Consider the following 23,148-nt stretch of genomic DNA (forward strand, 5'->3'; position numbering starts at 1 on the left):
AATTTTTTTTTGGGGGGTGGGCTACAGAAGTAGGGAGTTCTGGCATGGGTGGTGGCAGGTCAATCCATATCCCCAGCCTGTGCAGAACAAGTGTTACACCCAGGAATCTATTTTTTCTGTTGATCATTTTTTTAGATATATAAAATGGAAGTATTGACAAGACTATATCCAGGTTCTGTAACTTTGTCAGGAAGTGCACCACCCAAAATGGTGTCCTGTGAGCTAGGAAAGTTCAAGACATATGATCAATTTTTCCCGTCTCATATTAATTAAATAGTAGTTTATGTGTTTACACCTTAATAGGAATGTACATAAACACCATTTCCACCACCAGAAGACTGTGTCCCATACCCACCCATCCCCTCCTCCCAACCCCCGTCACACCAGGAAGCCCAATGGCCACCCTCCCCTTCACCACAGGGTTTTTACATTGGTGCCCTGCTCTCAGTTTAATCAGATCCCGCTTTTAGTTTCCTTTTCTGTTCTTCTTTCTCAACTTCTGTTGATGAGTGGGGACATCCCATACTCATCTTTATCTTTCTGACTTAGCTGACTTAACATAATTACTTCTAGCTCTGTCCAAGATGGGTCAGATAAGGTGGACTCATTGTTCTTAATAGCTGCATAGTATTCCATTGTGTATATGTACCACAGCTTTCTCAGCCACTCATTTGCTGTTGGGCACCTGGGTTGCTTCCAGGTTTTAGCTATTGTGAACTGTGATGCTATGAATATAGATGTACATATATCTTTTTGGTTGGGCTTGCCAACACCCATGCTCAGGGGGAAAGAATTACAGAAGCCAGACCCTCCACCTTCTGTACCCCACAATGACCCTGTGTACCATACTCCCAGAAGGATAAAGAATAGGAAAACTATCAGGGGAGGGATGGGATATTGAGATCTGGTGGTGGTTATTGTGTGCAGTTGTACCCTTCTTATCCTATGGTTTTCTCAATGCTTCCTTTTAATAAATAAAAATAAAGAAAAAAAGGAATCATCTACAGACCTGAAAACACAGCACATGTGAGTCAAACAACTCATAGTTTTTACAGTGAATCTGATGCATTTAATCGGAAAGCTGCCTTGCAGTGTCTGCTGTAGTCTGGGTCAAATTTCTTCTTTTGTTTAATATTTATTTATTCTCTTTTGTTGCTCTTGATTTTTTATTGTTGTAGTTATTATTGTTGACAGATATGGAAGACAGAAATTGAGAGAGGAGGAGAAGACAGAGAGGGGGAGAGAAAGACCAACACATGCATACCTGCTTCACCACCTGTGAAGTGACTCCCCTGCTGCCCCAGGACACCTCCTTGCTCTGAGGGCTCAGTCTCTCTACAGCACCTTGGGCAACCACTGCACAGGCTCCCCTCCATTCCACAGTGTCTATGAGAGAGGACATGCCAAGATTCAGTTTGTTACATTGCAGCCCACACAGATCATCACGCCGAGAATATTTTATGACGACCTGTCTTCTTAAACCAGAGGTAGGCCCTTTCCAAAATCGAGCTTGTTAAACTTCAGCTATGTGATGACACAAGAATGAACTGTCCCCCTTGCTGTCACTGTTACTCTTCAATGCTTTCTAGTGGGAGCAAAGCTGCTTCTTCACTGCTTGACTGTGTCGCAATCAGTGCTCATCTTGACAGTTCTGAGGAAGAGGAGAAAGAAGCATTGTTGTACCAAAGCACATCAGTGATGCTTTCCTAACTATACTGGGGGTTAGTGTTCTTCACACAGACATGGCAGGGCCCATACAGCCTGGAGCGACAGCTCATGAGGAGGAAGGGGCTGACAGTGGGGAAAGATGCAGTCAGTAGAGCAGAGAAGTTCAACACCAGCCAGCTGGGATGCTTTGACAGAGCAATGCAGAGGTGACAGGTGGAGGAGAGGACATAGCAGGTGCTGACCAGCACCAGGATGCTCTTGGAGGCCCTGGTCTCAGGGGCAGTTCTGGGGGTGACACGAGCTCTGTGAAGGTGCTTGACCTGCTGCTTGTGCCTGTGGAGCATGGAGACCATGGAGCCACTGGCCCAGGTCATGAGGCCCAGAGACAGCACGTCAGAGACTGAGAACAGTGCTTTAATGAGTGGGGTTGACAATCCATCTTGAAATGTCACAGAGCAATAATCAAGAAATTTTCTATTTGTGATATTTTCACTGTTTGAACTCCTGCAAATTCTTAGAGTAGTCACAAGATTGAGAGAAAGGCTGAGTATCCATGTCAGGTCCGTGTATTGCTCAGTGTTGTGGGCAGCCCTGTCTTTGTGCTGGGCCCACCTGGAGGTCCAGGGGCTGATGGTGACCATATGACACACACTCAAGAGCCAGGTGGTACCCATGGAAACACCCCTGCCGACCCTGTGAAGGTAGAAGACAAGTTTGCAGCCCAAATCACTGAGGAAGTCTGTCACCCCCAAAGCTGCCATGGTCTGTGTGACTCCTTTGGAGAGAACGACAATGGAGTTGGCGATGGTCAGGTGTCTGAGAATCACATCAGTGGGCCTCGTCCTGAGCTCAGTGAAATGGAGGGAGAGGTAGTGGAAAAGCAGACAGCAGTTCCCCAGAAACCCCACTAAGGTCTGGAATGCAAAGACAAGTCCCACTGTCACATGTCCAGAGGACATTCTGGTTTCCAGATGATGGCCGTTCCCCTTCATGCTCAGAGCAACAGGGAGACAGGCTGTGCAGGTGGCATGTGAGCTGGAAGCCACTATGTGCTGGGACTTCAAGCTCCAGGCTTTTATAGATATAAAGCAAGGGACAGAAACAGACATGGAAGAGGGAAAGGTGTCACAGCACTGATGTTTCCTGCACTGAAGCAGGGGCCAGGCTCAAAGTTAGATCACAACATGACAATGCAGATGTCTAAATGAACTATTTTGCTGGTTCCTGGTAAAGTTTTAACCACTGATGTTAGTGACCTCTCAATAACACTTTGTATAAATCCCTCACAGAACACAGTGCACTGTGAAGTATAAAGAACTCAGAGCTGATGCCCCAGCAAGCAGGGTGGTGAACAGGGGCTAGGAACCTCGGGACCTGGAATGACTGGGACAAGAGACGCGAAAGAACGACAGCAAGACAGGATTCTGATCAAGCTGCAAAATTTTATTGTGTTCACAAGCATTATAAGGCTTTGGGGAAGGTGGGAAGTGCTGGAGGAGGAGGAGGAGGGGGAGCAATCTTCAAAGTGGAATGTTCCTTGCAACATACAATGGCCGTAACCATGTTTGTTACCACAACTATGTGTTGTGTCACTTGATTTCTGATAAATGGTCTACCTGAGGGGAAATGGCCTGCCCAGGAGGAAATTGGAAACTTGTCTCGAGGGCTTCCATTGTTTCAAAGCTTATCTTCTACCATGCAGAGAAAAGTCTCCTGGCATCTCCTCCTTTCGTTATAATTTAACTGAGGCAGGAAATCGGGTGTGAGGGGTGGAGACCTTAACAGCAGTTTTGGTGGGCATTAACCAGAGGGAAGATGTATTGACCCAATTCCTCCTACGGAGTAAATGTGAAACCAATTTTCCTGCATCTTATAAGGCTCTTGGTGTCTTTTTGGGGAAGGGAGGCAGAGCCACAATTTCCAGGGAAACAATTTTTGTTGCTGACACCAACCTCCATGCAAATCAGGTTTGCTTCACGGGGGACTCAGAGGCGGACTATAGGGTCCTCCCCCTGCAGTGCTTTGCCTTGCACCCCTTACTGGAGTCCTTGGCCTGCCAAGGTTGGATGTCTCAGTGCATAGTTTTGAGTTTTATGCCATCCAAAAGGGAGGTCTGTCATCCTCAGGTTCAGTCAGGCCTCTATCAGCCAAATCAAGTCTGTGATAATGTATATGCAAAGGTTTTGATGCCAAGGAGTCAATCTCCCATTTTATAAAATCAGTAATCTTATTGAAAATAAAGGGTCCTAAGGTAATCATTAACAAAAGACTAATCAAGGGTCCTACGACTGAGGGCAGCCAAGTAAAGAAGGGGGAATTCATCCATGATTGTGTAAAGGAACGGTCATATCTATTTCTCAAATCTCGACTAAGTGTTTGTAGGTTTTTGACATTTTCTTCTATAACTCCTGATTCATTAATGTAAAAACAACATTCTTCTTGTAAAGCTAGGCAGGTTCCTCCCTTTTCTGCCGTCAAAAGTTCAAGAGCTTCCCTGTTCTGTAAAGTAACCTTTGCCAGTGACGTGATCTGTCTCTGTAATGACTCTAGACTATTTGTGGTGGAATCTATGACTTGCTGTAATTTGTTAGAAAAGTCATGGGAGAAGTAAATAGAATGTCCTAGTGCCCCACCAGCTATGCCGGTAGAGGTAGCTAAGCCTATGCCAGTTATCAATGGGAGGAAAACAGCTCTTTTATGAGTGGAGTGTAAGAGCCATGCAAACTCATCAGGTTCATATAAAGTGAATTGGGGGACTATAGCTACTATGAGGCAGGGTCCAGGGGTAGTGGTATTTATGCTAGTCAGAAGTGTCCCACAGCACCAGAAGTAAGCTAATGGGGGGCTGTATGGACAGCGCTTACAGAGACATTATGGGTGCAAGTGAAATTAACAGAGCCAAAGTTGCTGGTATAAAGGCATACCAGTATGAATGAATTGCCTATGTGTTCTAGAAAAAGCGGGACTGAGGGGACGGAGGGATGGGGCCCCATAGGGTTTTTTTAAAATTTTTAAAATTTTTCAAATTTTATTTATTCCCTTTTGTTGCCCTTGTTGTTTTATTGTTGTAGTTATTATTGTTGTTGTCATTGTTGGATAGGACAGAGAGAAATGGAGAGAGGAGGGGAAGACAGAGAGGAGGAGAGAAAGACAGACACCTGCAGACCTGCTTCACCGCTTGTGAAGCGACTCCCCTGCAGGTGGGGAGCCGGGGTTCGAACCGGGATCCTTATGCCGTTCCTTGTACTTTGCGCCACCTGTGCTTAACCCGCTGCGCTACAGCCCGACTCCCCATAGGGGTTTTTTTTGTGGTGGCCTCCTGGAAAGCTGGAGGCGTGTTGTTTAAAGGTGCTGCTGCAAGAATGGGTCATGAAAGGGATGCACACAGCAAGCAACGGGAAGTATTGAGCTCAATCTGAGAATAATTTAAAAGATTAATTGCATATTGGAGATATAGGGGCCAGGTAGCTCATTTTTTAGTGACTTCCATGGCCGAATTTGTTTGGAAAGCCGAATGGAGCTTATTTTCTGTTTCTATAATGACTTGATTTACTTGTTCTCTATGTTCAGCCAACGCCAATTGTCGGGAGATATGTATAGTTCTTGTAGGATATGTGGAGTATCCATCATTATATAATTTACCTGTAACTCCCTCTTGCCAATGGGTATCCCAAAGATCAGAAATATGAATAGTAAACTGGGACCCTTGTAATCTGAGAATACTGGGCTTTCCTGTTTTGGTTTTTTGCAAGTGGGCATCATGAAGAATGCAGGACCAATAGCGGCGGCCTCCACAAGTGGAAACATCAGTAAGGCATCCGCTCATATCTTTATTATCAGAGGGAAAGCAGGCATAAGGCCGATGGGTGCTAGATATAGTCTTGGGATAAATGTTAATAACAACAGTCTCCCAGCAACCTTTAGGAGGACAGCGTGCTGTGCCAATGTTTTGAACTGTAGTGTCTGAGTCTTTAGTTTGTGTCTCTCTAACCCGGAATTCCCACTGATAAACAAGAGCTGTGCAGGTGGGAATGGCCAATATTAGGGGCATGTAGAGAAGACAAGGAAGTATCACATGGCTGGACTTCTTTAGAACCATCTTCAGATTTTAGTGTTTTCCCGAAAAACAAAAGAAGAGAAAAAAGGCCTCAGGAACTTACATTCTTGGGCACGGAATACATTAGTAATTCTTGGGGCTTTAGGGAAGTGTATCAACACTGTTTTTAAGAAGAGCAGGTCAATCTCCCCTTGAGGGTGAGATTCCATTGACTTGTCTAACAGGTCTTTCAGGAAGCCACCTAGGAGCTCCTTCATTTTGATCATATATGCAGGCTCAGCCATTCCCCAGATGAGGACAGGGTCGGGCCCCTTCCATTGTGAGGTCAGGGAGGGTAACGCCATCTGACCCTGGCTTGTCTATTATGGGTCTCAGGATGCCAGAGACGGTCAGCAGCAGATCTTTCTTGTGCATCGAGATTGAGAAAATTAAGAACAAAAAGAGCATGGTTGAGGATATTACGTGACGCTCCACGAGTTTCATAGAGGGAAGTCTTTTTGAGTTTATGCAGAGTTGCCTTAAGCGTTTGGTGAGCTCGTTTTACAATGCTTTGGCCCTGAGGGTTATAGGGGATGCCAGTGATATGTTTAATACAGAGGTTCTGGCAGAAGGACTGAAAGTTTTTCCCAGTATATCTCGGACAATTGTCTGTTTTGATAATTTTATGTTTGCCTATGACTGAAAGGCATTCAAGGACATGAGCAATAACATTTTTTGAGGCCTCTCTTGTATGAAGGGAGGCAAAGATAAAGCCACTAAAGGTATCAACAGTAATATGAATGTATTTAAGCTTTCCAAATTCATTAAAATGAGTAACATCCGTTTGCCAAATTTCACTCGGGACCAGTCCACGTGGATTAACTCCAATGTGAGGGACTGGGAGTGAGATAGAACAGTCAGGGCTATTTTTAACAATTTCACGAGCTTGGTCACGGGTAACCTTGTTTGCAAGGCGAAGGGTCTGAGAGTTAAGGTGGTGGAGAGAATGGGCCTGTTGTGCTAGGGAAACGGGATCAGTAAGTACAGGGAAAGTTAGCTGAGTGGCAGCAACTGCCAGTGCGTTTCCTTCAGAGAGGGGACCAGGTAACAGTGTGTGTGCACGCAAATGGCCTATGAAAAAAAGGGCAGGTTCAAGCAACAATTAGGGAGCGCAATGTTAGAAATAAGGGAGAAGCATTGGTGAAGGATTTGATAAAAGGAACAGTCTCTAACAAGGGCACTGAATGAGCAGCATAGGCACTGTCTGTATATAGGTTGAAGGGCTGGGAATGCAGTTCTTGAAATACTTTGATGATAGCATAAAGCTCAACAAGCTGAGCTGAGGTGTAAGGGGACAGGCAGGAGGCAGGGTTCCCATCAATCATGTAGGCTGCAATTCCATTAGCAGAGCCATCAGTAAATACCAAGGAGGCCTTATCAAGAGGCTGGGTGGCTGTTACTTTGAGGAACACAAAGGGATGCACAGCAGCAAATTGTAGCAGGGGATTGTTGGGATAATGATTATCAATGGTGCCTGAGAAGGAGGCACATGCAATAGGCCAGTCATCAGAGGCTTGGAGCAACCACTCAAGCTGATCTTTAGTGTAGGATAAGATAAGAGAGTCAGGATCTTTCCCAAAATATTGATGGCTCAATTTTCATGCTTTTATAATCAGCTGTGCAACCAGAAATGGATATGTGGCAAGCACTTTTTGAGGGGAAGCTGGCAGATGAACCCATAGTAGGGAGTGCCCCATATCTTTGGCTTTAAGTGAGTTTTGCCAGAAAACACCAGTGGGTGTATGAGAAGTGGAACAGATAACAAACAGCAGGGGTGTATTATAGTCAATTTGAAAGACAGTCTGTTCTTGTATAGAGCGGTTTATAAGAGTTAAGGAAGCTTGGGCTTCAGGGGAAAGTTTTCTGGGAGACAATGGGTTTGGGTCACCATTAAGGATTTCATTTAGGGGGAGCAGGGCATGAGTGGGCAATTTTAAATATGGTCTAAGCTATTGAATATCACCTAAAAGTTTTTGGAAGTCATTTAAGGTCTGTAGATGGGAGGTGCGTAGTTGAATTCGAGGGGTTAGCACATGGTGGTGAAGCAATTCATATGCTAAATAAGTATAAGGGTCAGCTGGCGGTCAGGTCTTCTAGGCATTGAAACAGGCTGTCTTTTTGGGGAGCAGCCAAAAGTATGCCATCCATATAATGTAGGATATATATGGAAAGCCATTTTTATCTAATTGGAGCAACAGCCTGATCAACAAATTTTTGACAAAGGGTAGGGCTATTGGCCATACCTTGTGGTAATACTTTCCACTGATAATGAGGCGTAGGGCCCTGAAAATTCATTTGGGGTATGCTGAAGGCAAAATGGGGCCTGTCATCAGGGTGTAAGGGAATAGTGAAGAAACAATCTTTGAGATCAATAACTATTTTAAAATAGCCAGAGGGAATCACTAGAGGGGAGGGTAGACTCGGTTGAAGGGCCCCCATAGGGAACATTACTTTGTTAATAGCTCTTAAATCTTGTAATAATCGCCATTTTCTTGATTACTTTTTTATGACAAAAATTGGGGTATTCCATGGGGAGGTAGTTGGCTCTATGTGACCTGCAGCAAGCTGCTCCTGCACTAGTGTCAGTGCTGCCTTGGCTTTTTCTTGTGTTAAAGGCCATTGATCAACCCATATGGGGACACTTGTTTTCGAGGCAATTTTTTCTGCATGGGGTGCAGGTATGTCAACGGCCATTAGGAAAAAGGCGGAGGGGGAGGGATACCCAGCCCCAACCGATCTGTTCTTTGGACAACTGTAAGGGGGTCTCTAATTCTTTGAGAGTTTTTTCTTAATCCTCTTCCCGGGAGAAAACCTTGATTTAACATCTGCCGGATCACTTTTTCATTGGGGCTGTACATAATAACATTCATTTGAGAGAGAATATCACGGCCCGAGAGATTAACTGGCAGCCAAGGGATAACAAACGGAGTAACAGAGACAGTATTGCCCTCTTCATCTGGCCAAGTCAGAGCCTGGGAGCTGACTTTGGGGTTAGTGGACTGGCCTATGCCTTTTAAATGGATGTGAGAGGCCGTTAAGGGCCGTTAAGTGTGTGGCCAGTCTTTTTTAGAAATAACTGTGGCATCAGCCCCTGTGTCTATAATACCAGTAAAAGGTTTGCCATTTAAAAATAATTTTAAAGAAGGGAGGTTGAGAGAAACCTGTTGGACCCAATATACGTCTGAAGACCCAGGGGGGTCATTGAGACGGGACTGTTTATGTAAATTATTATTAAGGTGTTGTAAGGGAAGTAATATTAACTGTGCTAAATGCTCACCGGGTGGAATGACCTGTGTGCCTCCTTGAGTGGAGGCAATAACTTTAATTTCTCCAGTGAAGTCATTGTCAACAATTCCGGGGACCACATGCAGACCTCGGAGGGTGGAACTAGCTCTTCCTAGTATGAGGCCAAACAAATTTGGAGGGAGAGGGCCAAAAACTCCAGTATTTATGGTCTGAGGGCCTGTGTCAGGGGTTAATACTGTGCGGGAGGTGGCACAGAGGTCCAGTCCTGAGCTGCAAGCGGTGGCTCTCCAGAGACTAGAGACCAATCTGTGGTGGCATTGGGAGTTGGCTGGGAAGGGGGAAGCGGCTGAAGCGGTTGGGCTGGAGCCCGAGGGACAAACCTGATAGCCCCAGGGTTTGTCCTTTGTGTGGGGGCCAGGGGCCGGCCCTGCAGGAAGTTTCCCAATGGTCAGGGGTTTAAGAATTGGATGTTAGTTCTAGATTTGCATTCAGAGGCCCAGTGTTTGCCTTTTTGGCAGCGCAGACAAACTGTTGCCGGAGGAGGGCGCTCCAACACAGGAGGTTGGACTTGGGCGGCGGCCATGCACTCTCTCATAAAATGACCAGGCTGTTTGCAGTTAAAGCAAGTCTTATTTTGTTGGCCGGCGCCTGCAGCAAAATTGTTGTTACGGAGGGCGACCCCAATGGCGAGCCCAAGAGCATGTGTAGTGCCGATGCCAGAGCAAAGCTTAACATAATCAGCAAGAGTGCCACGCCTGTGAGGACTGATGGCATCTTGACAAGCGGGGTTAGCATTTTCAAAAGCCAAATGTTTAACAAAAGGATTATCAGTTTCCTCACCTCTGAAAAGCCTTTCTGCTGCCTCAATTAAGCGGCTGATAAAAATCACTATAGGGCTCTTCTGGGCCTCATCTAATTTTTGCCAGAGAAGTGGTGGTCGATCCCTTAGGGGGAGGCGTTTCCATGCTTTTAGGCCAGCCTGCTGCATCTGGGTGAGCAAGCCGGGTGGGAAACGGGTTTGAACTTCATTGGAATTATAAGGGCTCTCACCAACAAGTTTTTTAAGGGTCCAGGTTTTTTTTTTTTAATTCTTTTTTATTTTATTTTATTTTGTTTTATTTTATTTTATTTATTTATTCCCTTTTGTTGCCCTTGTTGTTTTATTGTTGTAGTTATTATTGTTGTTGTCGTTGTTGGATAGGACAGAGAGAAATGGAGAGAGGAGGGGAAGACAGAGAGGAGGAGAGAAAGATAGACACCTGCAGACCTGCTTCACCGCCTGTGAAGTGACTCCCCTGCAGGTGGGGAGCCGAGGTTCGAACCGGGATCCTTATGCCGGTCCTTGTGCTTTGCGCCACCTGCGCTTAACCCACTGCGCTACAGCCCGACTCCCAAGCGTCCAAGTTTTTGAGGAGTCATTTTTCTCATTGCACTGGGCCATGTCCCTACAATTTTCTATGAATTCAATTCTCCAGGAGACATAGTCTCCTCCATTAAGAGCAGCACGAGCCAGCCAATTCCAGTCATTGGGAGTGAGCCATTTATCACTAAATCCTTCTAACAAGATTATAGTAAAGCGAGCGGTCGGACCATAGTTGGCAACCGCCGCTTTTAATTTTTCTAAGTATTTAAGATTTAGACTTTTATATTTTTTAGAACAATTATCATCATTATCATCATCTGAATTTGATTGGGCTTTGTCATCTTCAGTCTTAGAGGGGGCGGAAGGTTGTGGGAGATTATCGTAACTACCAACATCTGAATCTGGAGGGTCTTCAGGGTCTTCTATTTGTATAGAAGCCTCATGTGCAGGGTCAGATTGAGCCTGGCTCTGAGTAACAGGGAAAGCCAAAACCGGTTTTGATTTGGATGGTTTAGTTTTAGTTTTAGGGATTGGGCTTAGGTTTTTTTAGTGAGGCTAAAAATGTAAGTTCTTCTGTAACTGCAGCTATTTCTTTCATTAATTGAAGCTGCTCTTTCTGGTCAGCAAGGACCTTGCGGAGGGTGGAAATTCCTGTAAGGGCTCCTGAGCGTGCCCACCTGATGGAAGTATCATCAAGGAGGGGGTCAGGCTGGAGAGTGGGGGCATGAATGTAGGGAGGGGGATTAAAGGGAGGAGGACACCAATCAGGATTGTGGTATTTGGCAGCCTCTTTTTCTACCAAAGCCTCATCCTCCGCAGGAAGTGCTGCAGGAGAGGGGGGGGGGTTTGTAAAACCGGATAGAGGCGGGGGAAAGAATGCTGGGTTTTATCCTCATGTGAATTAGCAATAAGAGGGTCAATGGGGGGAACTTTAGTGAGTGAGGTGGAACCTGTAGGGAGGGGGACAGGGCTTTTGTTTTCATCGGATGCTGGGGGATCAAGATCAATAAGCACAGAAGGGCACGGTGATGGGGTCTTTGTCCTGGACGGCGGACGAGAAAGTTGTCGGAGGACCTTTTCACCCTTTGTAATAAGGTTTTTAATATCAGGGTGATTATTATAAATTTTTAAGATGTCATTAATTAAATTCCAGTAGGAAAAGGCAGAAACAGGTACACATTCAGGACCAAAGGACTGATAGTAATCATTAAGACAGTCACCAATTCTCCTCCAACGCTTCTCATCTATAGTGCCTTCCTGGGGGAACCAGGGGAAAATATTTCCAATATAGTCTAAAAACTTCTTTAATTCTTTCTTTTTAACCCTAGTTCCTTGTGTCTTGAGGGGCTCCTTGAGTCCTTTAATAAACAAGTATTGTTTACTAAATTCATGTCCCATGGTAGTGCTTACCTCGCCGCTGTGACACTCCTCCAGATGCGACTCAAGGCCGGGCAGTTCCGTGGTGATCTATGCGAGCCTTTGCGTTACCCCTCAGCTGTGGTGGCTCGGTGAATTCGGGTAGGCCTACCCTCTCGATCAGCGGTGTTCCTAGGTCCAGACATCCTTCGCCCCACATCCAGGCGCAAGATGCCCTGGCCAGCAGGGCGGTGAACAGGGGCTAGGAACGTCGGGACCTGGAATGACAGGGACAAGAGACGTGAAAGAATGACAGCAAGACAGGATTCTGATCAAGCTGCAAAATTTTATTGTGTTCATAGGCATTATAAGGTTTTGGGGAAGGGGGGAAGTGCTGGAGGAGGAGGGGGGAGCAATCTTCAAAGTGGAATGTTCCTTGCAACATACAATGGCCGAAACCATGTTTGTTACCACAACTATGTGTTGTGTCACTTGATTTCTGATAAATGGCCTACCTGAGGAGAAATGGCCTGCCCGGGGGGAAATTGGAAACTTGTCTCAAGGGCTTCCATTGTTTCAAAGCTTATCTTCTATCAAGCAGAGAAATGGCTCCTGGAAAGCTGAGACATGGGCTCTCCTGTCATTTCTCTGTGCAGAGGGCCAGAGATGAAACACGGATGAGGAAGCCTCTGTCAGAAACACATGGTTCAGAAGCAGAGTGGTGCAGCTTGTGGCAAAGGCAGAACTTTCAGCCCCTCTCCACACTCCTCAGTCAGGACAGCTGGGGCACCAGGAGTGATAGGCTGTGATCTCACTGTCTCTTATACATTCCATGTGACTTGACAGGACTTCCTGACAGTTTTGACGGCTTCCAGATTCTGTGTTTATAGTGACTTACGTTTTTCATCAGTCAATTCTGAATCGAGCTGAGAATCCCTGGTGAGCCCAGCTGAGCTCCTGCCATCAACTGCAAAGGCAGCTGCCTCTGACCATCGTCAGCTGAATGTCCACATGCTGACCACATGTTTGAAAAGCCCCACTGGCTCTTCTACCAGAATCCCAGGGGCCATGTCACAGGGCACAGGAACTGAGAGGAATGTCCGGTCCTGATGCAGCCTAGTGACACACTGACTATGTGACAACACACACAAGTCTTCGATCAAGTGCAGCAGTGAAGGTTTCAGATTACTACGCACTTTGGAGTGTATTGATTCCTCCCTAGTTTAAGAGAGGCAGAGTTGAGGTAAACACAGCAACTTGCACAGGTGGGAAAGGGACATGCAGAGAAATGCAAGGTAAAATGGAGATTGATATAAACAACAGCAAAATGCCATCAGGTATATTGTTGCTTGAAATTGCTTTCTGAAATGTATATTCAAAATGTCCTACCTTGTAGTTGCAGAAAGCAAACAGTCTTATCTTCCTCCTCAGACGTGAATGTTCCCACTATAGACTGACATAGCAGCTGCTGGAAGGCAGTAGGTCCTTCCTGCTATTGACAGGGGGACTAAGAGGAACCTCCTCTCAAATTGAAAAGGGATGTTCAGTTTCTGTAAGAATTACTGAAGTTAGATTTTCAAACAGTAAATACTAAATATCTGAAAGTCAAACATCATTTGTTTTTTCAAATGTGTTTACATATTTATTAGAGAATTATAGAGGGGAAGAGAACTGGTGATCACTGGCACATATGATGCCAGGGTCTAGCTGAGGGCTTCATGCTGGAGAGTCCAAGGTTTATCCCCTGTATCACCTTGCCAGCCATTCACGTGTCATTTGTGTTTGAAATAATGGCAGCAATTCCTGCCAGTAAGGTCTGCAGCCAGGATAAGCTGTGTAGTCTACAGCCTCATTTCTCCTCCCAGACCAGCTCCAGTCTTAGGAACCTCTTACCCTGTGTCTCTGAAACTGGAGCCCTGTCCCCACAGAACCCCTTAGCTGACAGTCACTCATCAGACTCCTGTTGCATCTCCTTCCTTACAGACTCTGCCCTGAGCTGGCACAGGAGGTCCTGACTCTCTGGCCCTGCAGGGACAGGGGACTCAGTGGCAAGGGGCCACGGCCTCTGCCTGTATGAGCAGATGCAGCCAGACCCTGAGATATGGCCTTGTGACAAGTGATCTCACCTCCCTGGTGAGCCCCAGGGAGCATGTCACCAGGAGTGGCAGTGACAGGGCAGCCTTGGGGACTGGGGACGCTGATGCAAAAAGCCCAGGTGCTGGCTGTGAGGACAGTGACACACTTTGCACAATGACCCCCACAGAGACCACTGCCCAGGGGAGAGGGGCTCTGTCCTCCCAGTTTCCCTGGAGCAGCAGGGGCTCCTCAGAGGAGCAGGAAGGGCTGGGCTCTGACAGGAGCTGATGGCTCCTGGGATCCTGGCTTCTGTGCTGTGCTGACTTGTTTTCTGATGAGAACCTTAGTGATCTGTGTCCCACTGAGTGAGTTCAACTCTTAGGTGATGAGCATAGGTTTGGAACCTGACAGACTAGATAAGGGTGTTTTCTGTGATACAAGTCATGGGATGAACAATCATCACTGAAGATTGTTACATTCATTTTGTCCTTTGCACATCTCAGAGCCCAAAAGCCTCAGGGGAGATGAAATAAGTAGATAGGGGCCATCACCACCACCACCACCACCACCACCACCACCACCACCACCACCACCATCATCATCATCATCATCATCATCATCAGGGTTCACTGGCAGTTTCTCCCTTTTAACAAAATCAAATCAGGGCCAGTGAGATAGCTCACCTGGGGACGTGCCTGCTACTTCAGGCCTGCAGCCAGGTGTGAGTCCAGCAGCTACCACACGGGATAAAAGTGTAGTGCTGCCCTGCCTAAATCTGTCTAGCATCTGTCTGTCAGTCTATCTATCTATCCTCTTATCTATCTACTATCTGTCCATTATCGGAACAAACTGGTCACGGCAGTGAATTTCTGGGTCAAGCTGAGACAAACTATCTCAGGTCTCCTCCCTCAGTTTAAGAAACCTAGATCCACAGCCTTTCTCTGCACTTGCTGGTGGTGATGGCTACCCATTCTGTAATGTACTTTGCTGCCTCTTGTGATGAATGAAGTGTCCAAAGTGTAAGGACAGTGCGTTCTTCATCATTTCCATTGAGGAATTCCAAAACTGACAGTTTGCCAGTTGAGGGACTTGAGTCTCAGTGGGGACGGTCCTACCTAACACAGGCCACAGGCTGAAGCAGACCCTGGGGCGCAGGCTCCAGCAGGCTCCCATTTTCTCCCCACACCCCCCAGACTGTCACAGCACCTCACCCAGCCCTCCCACAGTCTCAGCTCATGTCCTCACACTGAGACACTCACACAGTCACACTCAGATTCTCACATAGTCCCTGTACACCCACATGCTGGCTGTCAGGATCCCTCCTTCATGGGGGGAGCCAAGTGTCTGCAGACCAGAGGGTGGGGTGGGGTCACATGCTCCTCCTGCCACTTCTCTTCTCCTTCCAGCCTAGCACACCCCACAAAGGCAGTCTGTCAGACTGGCCATCATCTAACAAGTGCTGTAGTGTGGCCTCACTGGTGTGACAGAATCCAGGGAATCTGTGGTTCTGGTGCGACAGCACATGGCTGTTTCATGGAGCAGCTGAGAGGGAGGTGTGGAGAGAGGGTGCAGGGAAGACTTGGGCTGTGGGGAGAAAGGGTGGGAGCAGAGTGCACATGCAGAGCTAGAAGACACGGGCCTGGTGCTGGAGAGAATCAAAGCGCAGTGTGGGCAGGGAGTGTACAAGCCCTGAGAGTGTAAGGACTCTCAGCAGTTGTTCCTTCTGAGTACTGAGGACATAGCAGTGTGTAAAGTGAGAGCAGATAATGTGGGGGACTAGTTTAGTGGTAGGAAGACTACGGGATATCTCTCTCTACCACTGTTGTCTTCTCACTTTGCCCTTCTGCTCCGTGGGTTTCCATGGGATAGTCGTTTGTACATCACACTTTGCCCTCCCCAGTTTGCAAATATTTATCCTCTAACTACAGGGTCACAACACACTCACACACATTAATTTTTCTCTAATATTTATTATTCTCTAAGTATTTATTGAATAGACAGCCAGTTTCTAGAAGGAAAGGGGAGATAGAGATTTTAAATTGCTAAACTAGTTCTGATCAGACATGAACTCAGTGAGGTGTGGAGTGTCTGGCCCCAGGAGCTCTCTCCCAATGTGGGGCACCAGGAATCCACCCAGATGTGCTGTGTTCCAACCCTTGCCAACTACCTGACTTCCCCAGGGGTTACAGACTTACCTGTCCAGACAGCCTGGCTTACTGAGTCTCTAAGTCGCCTGGAGGTCACACCATCAGGGGCCATGGTCTGTGCCTGACCTCTCCAGAAGGGGGACACAGGAATACAGCCAAGGTGTGCACTTCCTGTCTCTGGAGACAGGCTGTGGCCCCAAGGAGAGCCCCACCCCCACAAAACCAGCCAGGGGCTTTGGCAGTTGTTTGTGTCAGACATCTGAGTTACAGCATCCAAAATGTTGCAGAAATTCATCCCCAAACAGGAGAGCTGAGCCAGGTGTGGTGAAAAGAGAGGAGTTTACTTCACCAGTGGGCGAGAGAACTTGTGAGCTCCAGGAAGTTCTCTGCTGCCTACAGAGAAACAGCACAGGCTTCAACAGAGTTCAAGGCATGGCTACATTTCAGTTATAAGGGGAGAAAGGCCAGGTGGATTGTTTCCTAAGAATGCAGACAAAGTGACTTTTTACTTTAATTTTTTATTTATGAAAAGGAAAACTGACTAAATCATAGGCTAAGAGGGGTACTGCTTCACACAATTCCCACCACCAGAACTTCTGACCTGTCTCTTTCTTCTGTGCAGGCTCTTGAGATACCTGGTTTGGAGGCGCAGAAACTCTGCATCTCTGCTCTCAGGACATCTGTCCAGCCTGCCCCACACACGCAGGACAGCTCTCCAGCCTCCCAGGTGCCTGTCTCTGATTGGGAAAATGTGATTAAATGTCAGCAAGTTCCAGTGGTGGCTTTGGTGAGGGGCTACATTTTCTCAAGTCTCCCCCAGGCTGGGCTGGTGGGACAGGAGCCTTCCAGCTCAGGACTGCTCTTTTTCTCAGGTGAAGGCCCAGCCCATGGGGAGAGTCAGAGCCACAGAGAGGACATGGACTGAGGCCCAGCACCTCGCTGGCCTGTCACCTGGAAACCCAGCAAGTCACCTAGAGCTGTGACCCACTGCATGTGACCGAAGCAGCCCTCTTTGCTGAGCCTGGGCCCGGGCTGAACACAGGACTCAGGGCCCTATACCCACATTTCTTGATTAGATTGTTGCATTAGACCTCCGTCAGGTCACCTATTTTGCAATCAGACAGGATTCCTTGAAACTTTCCAGGTAGAGGCCTGGGGCTTGACAAGAGTGCATATGTATTTTTTTTTTCAATGAGAGGACCATCAGAGAAATAAGAAGAAATTAATGAGAGATGAGAAATTTTTTTTTCAGAGCACTGGTTACCTATGGTTTATGGTGATGTGGAGGATTTTATTTATTAATGAGAAAGATAGGAGGAGAGAGAGAATGAACCAGACATCACTCTGGTACATGTGCTGTTGTGGATCGAACTCTGGACCTCATGCTTGAGAGTCCAGTGATTTATACACTGCGCCCCCTTCTGGACACCTGATTTTTTTTTTGTTGTTGTTGTACTTATTTTGTTGTCTGTCATCATTGTTAGATAGGACAGAGAGAAATGGAGAGAGGAGGTGAAGACAGAAAGGGGGAGAGAAAGACAGACACCTGCAGACCTGCTTTATGGCCTGTGAAATGACTCCCCTGCTTGTGGGAAGCTGGGGGCTCCAACCCATACTATCCTAAGCCAGAGCTAAACAACCACAACCTATGAATAAAATTAACTGTTTACCCCATCTACCTGACCCATGATATATATAATCACAAGAGCCTGTGTGACCTCTGAGCCCTTGTCGGTCTGAGCTACAGTTCATGAGCACCCTGGGAACATTGCAGGCTGCACGCATTTCAGGACCAGTCTTCCTCGAGTGGCAGGGCAGGAGACCCCAGCCTCCCTTCAGAGACTAGGGCAGTGCCCCTATTGCTGCTTTATGGTGAGGGCAAGTGACCGAAAGAGGGCATGATGAACTTCCTGACGGAAGTGACCACTGATCTCACACTCTCTTTCTTTAACATTTTATTTATGTATTTGTTTGTTGGCTAGAAACAGAGAAATCATGAAGGAAGGAAGAGATAGAGAGGAAGAGAGAAAGAGAGTCACCTGCAGCCCTGCCTCAACACTTGTGCAGATTGTTCCCCTGCATGTGGGGACCGGAGGCTTGAACCCGGGTCCGTGTGTATTGTAACAAGTTTGCTTGACCAAGTGCGCCACCACCCAGACCCCCTCCTCCTCTCTTTGTGTCTCACACCCTGTCACACAGGAAGAAGAAGGGAAAATAACTGCCAGTGATGGTGGAGCCCTGTAGGCACAGAGCTGCAACAACAACCCTTGTAACAACAACAACAACAAAAGGTGGGTGGGAAAGGAGAGAGAGAGAGAGAGTTGAAACAAGATTGCAGGTGTGTCTCTCCCTCACTTTTTCCTTCCCCTATCAATTTATCTCTGTTCCTGCCCAATATTAAATACATAAAAATATTTAAAAAATAAGACAGAGAGATACCTGCAGCCCAGCTTCAGCCCAGCAGCTGGGGACCATGGGTTTGAACCCAGGTCCTTACCATGTTAACCGTGTGTACTTAACCAGGTATACCGTTGCCATTGTTGTAGTTATTATTGTGATGTGGAAGATTGAACCTGAGATTTTGGAGCCTCAGGCATCTTTGCATAACAATTATACAATCTACCCCACCCAAGATTACTTCATTTTCATAATGGAATGCCCTACTGTGTGTCAGGATTCAGGGGAGAGACAGTTGAGGGATCAAGGCCACAGAAGTCAAGCTTCCCCAGGGGCGAAGGCTCAAGCAAACTTTCACTTACATCACTTGGCTAATTCACCCATGTTGACATGGAAAATGCATGTATTTATTTAGATATTTATGAGGAAGAGGGAGAAAAGGGCCAGAACATGATCTAGCACTTATGGCACTGTGGTTCAGCCTCAGGGCCTCAGTGCTTAAGAGTCCAATACACAGTCTCTGCGGACTAAGATTTTTTTTTCATTTAAATACTTATTGCATTTCATTTTCCAGAGTAGGGGAAATATCTGGCTTCTGGCGGTGTTGTTTTTTCCATCTAGTACTTTGAAGCTGGACTCTCAGACAGGAGAGTCTATGCAAAACTATTATGCTAACTCCCATGCCTTTGTCTGTCATCTTTTTTCCCCCCTTTAGATTACTATTATTTCTTCCTTTTCCCCCTCTCTTTTAATTTCTTGCTTTTTTTCCTTTTTTTATTTATTTTTTATTTTATTTAAGAAAGGATTTATTAACAAAACCATAGGGTAGGAGGGGTACAACTCAACACAATTCCCACCACCTAATCTCCATAACCCACCCCCTCCCCTGATAGCTTTCCCATTCTCTATCTCTCTGGGAGCATGGACCCAGGGTCGTTGAGGGTTGCAGAAGGTAGAAGGTCTGGCTTCTGTAATTGCTTCCCCGCTGAACATGGGCGTTGACTGGTCGGTCCATACTCCCAACCTGCCTCTCTCTTTCCCTAGCAGGGTGTGTCTCTGGGGAAGCTGAGCTCCAGGACACATTGGTGGGGTCTTCAAACTAGGGAAGCCTGGCCAGCATCTTGGTGGCATCTGGAACCTGGTGATTGAAAAGAGAGTTAACATACAAAGCCAAACAAATTGTTGAGCAATCATGGACCCAAAGCTTGGAATAGTGGAGAGGAAGTGTTAGGGGGGTACTCACTGCAAACTCTAGTATACTTCTGCTTTCAGGTATATATTTTGCATTAGTTTATGGATACGTGTGGACATAAGCTCTCTCTCACAGAAACTGGTGTATATCTAGGTTATGGAACTTTGTTAGAAAGTGAACCACCTGAGATGAAATTAGAGTGTACTATAAAAGGAAAGGTCTCACCCGAGTAATGAAGCTGAAGGGTTGTCATTCCACACGTGAAGTCTCTGGACACAGTCTGAGGTGAAGCATGTTTAGGTGGCAATCGTTGCGTTGGTTAGGTTGTGATGTCAGATGCAATATTATTTGGTATGGATTGGGAGAGGCATACGGGAAAGTGGGCCCTATCCAAGGGTTCCAGGACCAGGGGAAGTAGGGGCTCTATAGTGGAGATGTGAGGTTCTTGGTGTCTTAGGGTTCAAAAAGACAATCGATAGTTAATGTTATCATCACATTATTTGGTAATTGGGTTAACATTGAAAAGTCCTTTTGTTAGGGTTTGCTGTACAGTATTCAGTATCTTGTATATAGCTGTCCTTTTGGATGCTTCTAATCTACTTGGTCTAGGCTTTTTAGAGAGTCCGCATATCAAATACACAGCCTATGTATTAAAAAGATTCAGTTTGTGTTTTGAAAAACTTTGAAACATACAATTTATTTCCCCCTCTCATATTAATTAACTACTGATTTATATGTCTAAATTTTGCTAGGAGTGTACATAAACACCATTCCCACCACCAAAAGACTATGACCCATCCCTCCCACCCACTCCCACCCCCCACTGTCCCAGGAAGCTGCATGTCTACTCCTCACCACAGGGTTTTTACTTTGGTGCACTTCTTACAATTTGGTCAGGTCCTGCTTTTAGTTTCCCTTTCTGATCTTCTCACTCAACTTCTGTTGATGAGTGGGATCATCCCATACTCATCTTTATCTTTCTGACTTAGCTCACTTAACATAATTCCTTCTAGCTCTGTCCAAGATGGGTCAGAGAAGGTGGGTTCATTGTTCTTGATAGCTGCATAGTATTCCATTGTGTATATATACCACAGCTTTCTCAGCCACTCATTTGGTGTTGGGCACCTGGGTTGCTTCCAGGTTTTAGCTATTATGAATTTTGCTGCTATGAACATAGGAGTACACACCTCTTTTTGGTTGGGTGTTATGGAGTCCTTGGGGTATAACCTCAGGAGAGGAATTACTGGATCATATGGAAGGTCCATGTCTAGCCTTGTGAGAGTTTTCCAGACTGCTCTCCACAGAGGCTGTACCAATTTACATTCCCACCAGCAATGTAAAAGGATTCCTCTGTCCCCACAACCTCTCCAGCATTTGTTGCTGTGTCCTTTTTGATGTATGCCATTCTTACAGGAGTGAGGTGGTATCTTAGTGTTGTCTTAATTTGTATTTCTCTGACAATCAGTGACCTAGAGCAGTTTTTCATATGTTTGTTAGCCTTTTGGATCTCCTCTGTAGTTAATGTTTTGTTCATATCCTCTGCCCATTTTTGGATGGGGTCATTTGCTTTTTTGGTGGTAAGTTTGCTGAGCTCTTCATATATTTTGGTGATTAGTTTCTTGTCTGATGTATGGCATGTGAAGATCTTCTCCCATTCTGTGAGGGGTCTCTCTGTTTGTTTAATAGTTTCTTCAGATGTACAGGAGCTTTTCAATTTGATGTAGTCCCATTGGTTTGTTTCTGCTTTAGTCTTCCTTGCAATTGGGTTTGATTCATCAAAGATGTCCTTGACGTGTAGGTGGGAAGTGTTTTACCAATGTTTTCCTCTAAGTATTTGATTGTTTCTGGTCTGACATCTAGGTCTTTGATCCACTTAGAGTTGATTTTTGTTTCTGGTGAGATAAAGTGGTTCAATTTCATTCTTCTGCATGTTACAACCCAGTTTTCCCAGCACCATTTATTGAAGAGAGCCTCCTTCTTCCATTTAATGCTTTGGGCCCCCTTATCAAAGATTAGATGTCCATAGGTGTGGTGATTTATTTCTGGGCTTTCAATTCTGTTCCACTGGTCTGTGTGCCTATTTTTGTTCCAGTACCATGCTGTTTTGATGATGATGACTTTATAATATAGTTTAAGGTCTGGGAGTGTGATGCCTCCATTTCTGTTTCTTTTCCTCAAGGTGGTTTTGGCAATTCTAGGTGTTTTCAGGTTCCAGATAAATGATTGTTGTGTTTGTTCTATTCTCTTAAAGAAGCTTGGTGGAACATTGATGGGTATTGCATTAAATTTGTATATGGCTCTGGGGAGAATATTCATTTTGATGATATTTATTCTTCCAATCCATGAGCATGGCATATCTTTCCATTTCTTGGTATCAGTTTCTATTTCCTTGAGTAGCGACTCATAGTTTTCAGCATACAAGTCTTTCACATCTTTGGTCAACTTTATTCCTAGGTATTTGATTGATTTTGCTGAGACAGTAAATGGGAGTGATTTCTGGATGTCTTCTTCTTCAGATTTAGTGTTTGCATAAAGAAATGCCACTGATTTTTCTACATTGATTTTGTAGCCTGATACCTTGCTATATTGCCTAATAACTTCCAGTAATTTTCTGCTGGATTCTTTAGGTTTTTCTATGTATACTATCATATCATCTGCAAATAGTGAGAGCTTGACTTCTTCCCTTCCAATCTGTATTCCTTTGATTTCTTTCTCTTGCCTGATTGCTATGGCAAGAACTTCCAATACTATGTTGAAGAATAACGGTGACAGTGGACAGTCCCCGATCTGAGGGGGAATGCTTTCAGCTTCTGTCCATTGAGTATGATGTTGGCTGTAGGTTTGCTATATATAGACTCCACTATCTTGAGGAATTGCCTATCTATTCCCATTTTTTGTAGAATTTTGAGCATGAATGGGTGTTGGATCTTGTCAAAGGCTTTCTCTGCATCTATTGAGATAATCATGTGGTTTTTGGCTTTCCTTTTATTGATGTGGTGAATGACATTGATTAACTTACAGATGTTGAACCAGCCTTTTTTGTTTGTTTGTTTTTACCAGAGCCCTACTCTCTCTGATTCACAGTGGTGTGGGATATTGAACCTGGAACTTGACAGCCTCAAGATGAGTCTCTTTGCATAGCCATTATGCAATTTAGACCCTGCTATATTCCCATGAGAGATAGAGAACAGAACTCTGGTTTATGGTGATGTCAAGGATTAGATTTGGGACCTTCAGGACTCAGGCCTGTTTTATTTTTATTTTATTTTTTTTTTAGTAAGCCAGCCAGAACTGGCTATCTTTGGCTGTTGCTGTTTCTCCTGGTTGTTAATATCTCAGGGCCGTGGTGCGCCTGGTTCTGCCATGGATACTTCTCCTGGAAACTGAACACGTGTGACTCTGCTAACTGGTAACTTTTAGACCCCTCTACAACCATAAGCAAACTTTACCAGAGTTGATCATTGCTTATCTTATGGGACTAAACTTTTGATAACTATATTCAGACTTTACAGACCTAGCGTACTCTTAACAATTGATAAGTGCTTTTTGCCTTTTACCTGTTTCACCTAGTAAACCTTGTATTGTTTAAACCAGTTCCCAGCTTCCC

The sequence above is a fragment of the Erinaceus europaeus genome, chromosome 2 (genome assembly GCF_950295315.1).
Source record: "Erinaceus europaeus chromosome 2, mEriEur2.1, whole genome shotgun sequence".
Classification (NCBI taxonomy): Eukaryota; Metazoa; Chordata; class Mammalia; order Eulipotyphla; family Erinaceidae; genus Erinaceus; species Erinaceus europaeus.